Raw genomic sequence first — 8,360 nt, forward strand, 5'->3', positions numbered from 1 at the left:
ACCAAGTGCCCCATCCCTCTTCAACACTCAGAAGTCCTGCCATTTATCAATTTTTTTAATCGGGTTAATTATAACACGCTTAACTTAATACCCAGGGGTTTCTAAGTGCGATCAAACCTGTGCTGCTCTGCATCGGTCTAGGCGAGCTGATGCCCCTGAGCTATCCTCCCAGCACGATACCCGACCTGCCTAACATTTCAATTACATATGCCCTGCAGCCAATGCTGCAGACCTCACTTCTTTTCTAGTACCTCTTCCATCAAAATTCATTACCCTCGCCCAGTCTCAAGGTTCAGTGTCAGGCACCCTCAAGGAATCTTTCATCCCCTCTCTTCTAACCCTGCACCCCCACCCCCTCTTGTCCCACAAAGCCTAGAAAACTACACACCCATATCAAGCCTTTGGTGATGGAAATATTCCTTAACAAGTTATCCCTTTGCTGTTACAAGCTCACGTGGAGAGTAAGGGGCCTCTTGCCACCTTCCGATCAGCCCTGAGGCTACACACTGCGCTGGGTCAACATCAGTGAACTTCTGGAATGGCATCCTCTTAGTGGCTGATGACAGTGCACTCACTATGCTCATCCTGCTTAATCTGTCGGTGACCTTAAACCTCATCAACCATTCGCATTTTAGTGAAAGTTTGGACCAGGTAGCCTGCACGTCCAGACAGCTGCTAAACTGATTTCAAGACTGACAAACCGTCAACAACACGTCAGACTTTGAAATGCTGTCTCTTGACTGCTCCCCCGTACCACATGGAGTTCCAAGGACTAAACTTTATCGCCACTCTTGTTCATTGTCTACATTAAGCCTCTCGTGGAATTACTCACCACACACACATCACATTCCACTCCCGCCCATAGGACACAGACCTATACCTGGGAAGTGCCAGCAACACAAACCTTTACACTGAGCTATCTAAAGGGTTTGCTGCACTTGAAGAATGGGTGCCTGAAACAAGGCTGTCTCTCAATGGTGAGATACTCCTCCGTGGCCCCCAAAACCTATGACAAATACCCCCTACCATCCTACTTCCACACCTTGCATTCTTTTGCTCTGTGGTCACCATCTCCACTAACACAACATTTCTGTCTGTCATCTGGGATGCTGACTTAAGCATGCAGGCTCAAATCGGAGCAGCAGTTCATGCATGCTTTTTTAAACTAGGATCTCTTAAGAAAATCCTCACTTTCAACCCACAGGCAAACCACACTGCAGCCGTCGGTTCCCTTGGTAACTAATTACTTGACCAAGCCAATGCCCTGCATGCCAGCCTTCCCACCTTCCAAATTAAAGGATATCGGTCCAAAACACGGCTTCTCATGTTGTCTCTGGAATACAGACCAGCATCCTATCTCGCCCTTCCTGAAAGATCACTTTTGGCTCCTTGTAAGTACTAATCCCAACGGAAGCATAGACCGCAAATCACAGTACTGCGCTACTGTTAAAAGATGGTCATCCACACGCTGCCTGCCCACCCCCTGCACAGTGCTCCACGGCTCTCAAGTTTGGCCTGTGCTTCAAACAAGGAAATGCAAAATACAATAAATAAATCGTAAACTTTCAAACTATTATGCATGACACACAAATGCCTTCGCAGTTCCTGTCCCAATTGTCTTGAGGACAAGATCCAGCTGCACCACTCTACGAAGGACCTTCATGCTGACAACTAATTGTCCTTGAGGGTCGACACTTCCAAGTTCCCTAGTACAGGGGACAGAACGTTTTCAGCTGCGACCCTGGCACTCTGGAACAGCCTTCTCCTTTCAAATCACCTAACAAACTCCCACCTGCAGTTCAGAAAGCTCATTAGTGCCTGACTTTTCAATGCGTCATGGTGGCCTTAGGACTTTACTCTTCTTTCTTGCATCTTTCCTTGCCCCCCACCCCCTCAATTCCCTTATCGTTCCCCAATTGATCAGCCAAGCAGCAGGCAACAATGTATGTTCTTGTGTGCGCTATGCAATCTTTTAGATTAACCATGACGCAACAAGACTTCAGGAAATGGCAAAAGTCTGCACACAACCCATCGCAGCTGTTGGATCAGGTGCAAAATGGAAGCAGAGAACAGGCTACATAGCAGCAGCATAAGCCAATAAGGTGAGACAATAAGCTGGTCATGGCCAGAACTCTATGAAGTTGCACCCGGTGGGCACTGCTGAAGTCATTACTTGGTCAAGGCAAGTATGAAGGGTTGTCTATTTAAATGAGAAAGTGGGTTATCAAAGGTGGGAATATTATGAACATCAAGTAACTAGGTATTACCCAATTTGATCAAATTTAATTGATCAAATGGTACATCTGGCCAAATTCGGCCAGCACCATTCAATCGATTTGATTCCCCATGTTCGGTATTGATGAGATACAGGGGTGTCCCCTGCTTCCTGAGGATTGGAGACGGGGGACGAAAAAAAAAAAAAAGAGAAATGGGGTATCTGCAACGTCAGATCTGACCCGTGTTAGAGGGACGGAACAGACGCTGCAGGGTCAGGAGAGGCAGCGGGTGTCATGAACTACAGAACACGTCTCTTTTGGACTTCCTGGTCCTTGTCACAACGGGGCGTGCACTCCATAATACTCCCAACATGGTCGTCCAGCGTGAAACCCCTTTCTCATTCCACGCGCTGGACGTAACATATTCTATTAATAGACCACGCCTTCCGCGGCTCCGTGCGTCTCAATGCTATTGCAAAGTAGCGATCCGACGTGTGTCCCGTAGCTCGCAGTATTGTTTCCTTGTACCTGTCTATCTACCCGTTCCTTGCCCCTTCCTTTCCTTCTATTTCCTGGACTCATGTGCTAGTTGCACCTTTCCTAGTTTCCCGGATTCCTGGATCCGTGTCCCGGAAACTGAACGCACTCTGGAGTCGGAAGAGACTCGGGCAGCCTTGTTCAAAACCAGGTCCGTCCGCAAGAAGGCAGCGACCAAGGACTCCAGCAAAGAACGGACCCAGGTGAGAAGGGGGGAACTCCTTGACAGGGGGCCTGCAAAAGGTAAGTGGTGGTGGGCGATGTGTTGGGGTGTGGCGGGGCATAGATTTGCAGGGTTTGGCCACTGTAAAATTGGAATTCGCAGCAAAATGGACTATGGTCAATTCCGCCACGAACAATACTGCCACGGCCAAATCAAGTAACTATGCAGGGCAAAACTGAACTAGGCATGTTCAGCACAATAGAAAGCTAAAAAGGCAGTCCCCCAGAGTCAATTTCATAGAAGGTTTCACCACTTTCTAAGCTATATAAATTCCATTTCACACTGGCAGAAATCACTTTCCGAGGAAGGGCAAAGCCACCTCTCCACCACCAGCAATGACAAGTGGGGCCTTATGCAATAGTAGCGTCGTTACACTAGGGCTGTCCAGCTCTTTCCTTCCATCTCAGAAAGCTCTAGGTGCCATAACTTTCTATGGTAACAAAGTCATATGTGATCATTAAAAAAAAATGTGTACATTGCTCTTGTGGTGAAAGTGAAAACTTTAACTTCAGTGCAAAACGTGCCCTTTGCACTTTCGATATCTCCAAAAAGGAGTGGAAATGAAACGGGTCATTTCACCTTCACTGTTCCCTCTTCACTATTCTCTTTCCAGTGGCCTCCTACAATGAAGGGCAGGGAAAGACTGCACAATGCACCGTGCAGCGGCATGATCTGTCCAGGTTGAGAGGGCTCCTGGTCCTTGAGTCATGGCACCAGCAGGTGTATCGGGAAATGACCTCTGGACCCACCACTGAAGATTTGCCTTTCTATTTAGATCATGCTCATGTTGCTGCAATGGCGGGGGGCCGTGGGTGGCATAGCTCAGCAACATGCATGCTCTTCCTAGACATGTGTGGATGTTTTGGCTATCCCACGAGCAGCGATCCTGCACTTTTCTACCTCCCCTATTTTTAAATTCATCAGGTACGACTTTGACATGGTTGAAATTAATCGACAGAAACCAGATAAGGGAATAAGCCTAATAAATATTGTATTCCCAAAGGTGTACAAGCAGCTGCCAAAATAACACATTAGGAAGGTCTGACTTAAGCTAAAAAATGTGAAGCTGGTTATCCCCTAGGGTGGGGTAGTGCTTCACCACAGATGAGCAAAAGAGAGTGTCCCTTGTGGAAGTAAAAGTGTTCCAACAAAATTAACCCCAGTCCTCAGTTTGGGACCGGGTTTCACCCACCCAATCAACACAATAGCCAATTAGCTTACAGTCTCTTGTTCTAAAAGGTTCCTGCACTCTTTATCCACACAACTCGGGACCTCGGGCCCTTGGATCGCAGTCTAGGTATCGTGGGGTTCCCACGCCCCGTTTTTCAGGGGTTCTCTTTTTGGTCCCAGCTTTCAAGGGTTTTGAATATCTTTTGACTGAGCTGTACAGTTCAAGGCTCCTCTGGGTCTCTTTCAGGAGTTGACGGGAGAGCACTAGAGTCTGGTGAAGGGGGAGCTAGAGCAAGCTGGCATGAGTCTCTCCCTGGACTGTGGGGTTGGCCAAGACGGTTCAAACACTTCCCTTTGATATGATCCTGCCTTCTCTCCTTCTCACCAGCTCTCTAATGCAGTTATAATCTCCCTGCTCAACATCATACTTCATGTGTGCTCCTTCTCCCCCCTTTACCACCTGCCAACCTAGCATGATGGAACCTTCACAATGTGCCAACATGCTTCTTCCTCCTGAGGTTCTCTGATCTTCGCCCCACTGATTCCTACTACCTCTTCCATTTCTTCACCAACCTCCTCCTGCTGACTCGCCTACCACCTTGCCTTGGTGTCCCAGCCACATTCTCTGGCTTTCACCTTTCTGCCACCTCATCCGGATGTGCACCACCTCCCAACCTCTCTCTTACCCCCTCCTCAACCTATTTCACTTCTCCCTCCTCACTTCCTCCACCAACCTCCTGATGGCTTTCTTCAAACATCTCCACCAAACACACACCTCAAGAAGTTTCTCCTCCTTCTACTCAATGTCTCCAGGCTCCACCTTCTTATCCCAGACTTCTAGGCCTCTCGTCCAGCGTCCTGCGCCGCTGCTCCCCAGGTTCTCCACCAGCTAGTTCTCTTCACCTCTGCAGCAAGGTCCACATGAACTCTTCCTCCTAACTCCCACAGCGTGCTGCCTGGGGCCCTGCCTTTTAAAAGGTATTGGCCCTACTTTACAGCCTCTTTCTGGTGCAAGGAGATTCAGGTGTGTTAGTTGGGATGGGGACTGACTGTCTCGTTTAGTTCTTGTGGATGACCTGCAGCTCTTGGCTGAAGGTGTGATTGGTTTGCTCCTCCCCTTGGGTGGACCATTCTGCCTGCCATACCCTGCTCTGCCTTCCAAACGTTGTCTGAGGTAAGGAAACTATGGTGTGTAGGTGTGGTGAGGGACATTGGGAGTCTTAGCTCTCTTGATCTAGACCGGCCTCTAGGCTCTCATCTTCTAGAACCACCCCACTATAGGGTTCCTTATTCCTCCTCGTCCTTACATTGCTGGTAAGGGGTAGGGTTTGGTTGGTGGGTCCTGACCCTCGGGGTGGCTTCCTGTACTCAAGTGGGACTTTGTGATGGATAGTCCCTCCTCTTGGGTGGTACTCTCATTGGTTGGTACACACTGGCCGTATCCGCAGGCTGGATTCCCTGAGCCCATTTATTCTTAACAGGATGAGAGCAGAGGCCTTGTGTGAGAGCTGACTGACTGCCACACAAACTTCCTGGCCTAGCTCATGTCCCTTTCTTTCTTCAAGGACACTCGCATGTGCAGGTGCTGACAGCTCTGCAGGACCGCGGCCCCTCGATTCCCATAAAGGTGTTGGAGCCTCCATTGTTGCAATTTAACCAGCCCCACCTTACACATGTGGCATGGTAGCCCTAGGGGATCCTGCCCATGCAACCCCGGGCCCAGCATCATATCACTTGTGGGGGTACCTGCCCCCCTTTTTGACCCCATCATCCACCAACAAAATCATAAAGGGGCCTTCATCACACCCCTAGGTGACGTGCTAAACAGTGTTATTATATGTACCCCATCTCTGTATATGGTACCAACTTTTATTTTTATTGTTGTTTTAATCAAGTAATACAAAAAATACTTGATTTTTTCAACAGTACAACATGTAAAATTTCTACAATAACAAAATCAATCATCATTTATATACAACAATTAGGAAAAATTAGACAATTTTTAAAAAAGAAAAATGCTACTGAAAAATGAATTTTTGCATATTATAAAATTAAATTAGTTGATACATTGCTTCTTGTTTACGGAGTTTTAAACTATACAGAAAGTTTAAAATAGCATACCTAACAGATTTCCTTGATGTATGAAATAACAAGTTCCATAATTCTACAGCCGACTCAATGAATGATCCTTCAAATAGAGGTTTAAACTGTACAATCCTCTGGGGAAGCAACACTACACATTCTGCACAAAGATGGCTCAGCGTCTCAGGAGCAGATAGACAAAACCTACAGGATGAGGCTTCTGGTGGTAACATTTTTCTTCTGCATAATACTTTGTGAGTGGGCCATATGTTTAAACGAAAGCGCAGGAAATCATCCCTTTGACGAGAATTTGGGAAAAGTACCATATATGGTTCTGTCATGCCATATCGTTTCAAATTAAATGGATTATCTTTGAACGATTGATACATGGAGCAAGCCTCCCTTGTCTTGATCCAATCTAGCTTCCATAATTGTTTTTTGACCGCATTGGGTCTCTCAATCAACGTAACCTTAGAGATGTTTAATTGCGTTAGGATTCCAAGCACCTTTGTTCGCCATAATGTTGGAAAGACATCTTTTGATTTTAACAAATAATTCGCTACAATATACATCAATCCTTTGTATCTTCCATCAATTGCTATTAAACATTTTCTGTATATTGCACAAAGTTTCCATTTGTAAATTGCATATAATGATAACAGACCCAACTCATGTCTTAGTAATGCTATGGGAATTGACATTGGTAAATTCAGGACTCGTTTCCAAAAACAACCTCCTAAGGTAGTCCAGTATTCGTAGGTTTTTAACTTAAAGGTTTCGCTGCCGTATGTGTCTACCGGCACAAATTTCTGCTTATAGTAGATTATAATGGGTTTCAGGGAAAATTTGCAAAACTTGGCTTTGATCAGTCGAGCCTGGGAGAGAGTCATAATTGCTTTTTTCCTTATATGATTTTCATAACCCAGAGACTTTTGTTGTTGAGTTATCAACGTTCCCAAGTAAACATGAGTCCACTGTCTCAAGGTGTTTTGACTGTAATGGCCACTGATGGTATTTGGTTCTCTGCCTAAATGTGCCAAACTGCATAACCTTGGTTTTTGCAACGTTTATTCAGATATAATTTTCGTTGCAGTAAATCTCCAAGGCGTTCAATAGGGCGCATAGACCATTAGGAGTTTTAGAAAGTATATGGCACCAACTGTGTTCATCATTGTGGTAGTGAGGATAGTTCCTGACGAGGCAGTGGTTCAAGGCAGTGGAGAGAAACCATGCTCTGCTGAGTGTAAGGCCCAATTTATTAGGAAAAGTGAAGTGTGATCAGGGAACAACTGAGGGGGGTATGTGGGTAGATGGAGTCCCCCTCACTATTTTCAAAGAGGTACTACTCAGTCCCCCTTCGTCTTTCCGGGGGAGGCAGACTGTTTTCCAATTAAGTCTGTGCCTTTAGAGTGGCAAAACCCAGCAGAATATCATGCCAGGTTGCAAATACTCATCACTGTGCCTACTCTGGGTGCTTTGATCCACCTTTGCTGTCTATACAACGGCATCTCAACACCACACGGCCCGAAATGGGCTGTTCAATAGTTCCATGCGTTCAAAAAGCCAACATCTTAATACACTGAAGCTGCTCAAAGCAGTCTATTCCATTTCAACGATGGTTACTTGCTAGGCATGAAAAATAGGTTTGTGTTCTGTTACACTTCAGATGGAATATCATCCATGCGCCTCCTCCGCTTATGGTCCTTGAGTCACCATTCTTCTTCATCTTAAAGTCCATAATCGAGGAGTCGCTGTTCTTCCTCCCCGATTTGTCCATGAGTCCCCATGTTCCTTCCACTTACCGTTCATGAGTCCCCATGCACCCTACACGCGTAATACATGAGCGGAATAGCGCCATCCACTCAGTCAATGTGTTCCCTAGCTGTCTCTGCAGAAAGTTCATGAGCTCCCGCAGCCTCCCCCTCACCCCTCAATAATCATGACAGGTAAAGGCAACCCTGGTCACCATCAAGGGCATGTGTATCACTAAAAGACAGAGCATGTAAATGGAAAATGGTGGTAAAACTGAAGACCAAATAGAGCATGCATGTCAAGTGAAAGCAGGAAATATGCAGAGAGGATGGACCAGACAAAGGCAAATCTGGAGACCATGAAACGGTCTGCATGTCACA

The sequence above is a fragment of the Ambystoma mexicanum genome, chromosome 1p (assembly GCF_040938575.1).
Source record: "Ambystoma mexicanum isolate Mex_15411 chromosome 1p, UKY_AmexF1_1, whole genome shotgun sequence".
NCBI lineage: Eukaryota > Metazoa > Chordata > Amphibia > Caudata > Ambystomatidae > Ambystoma > Ambystoma mexicanum.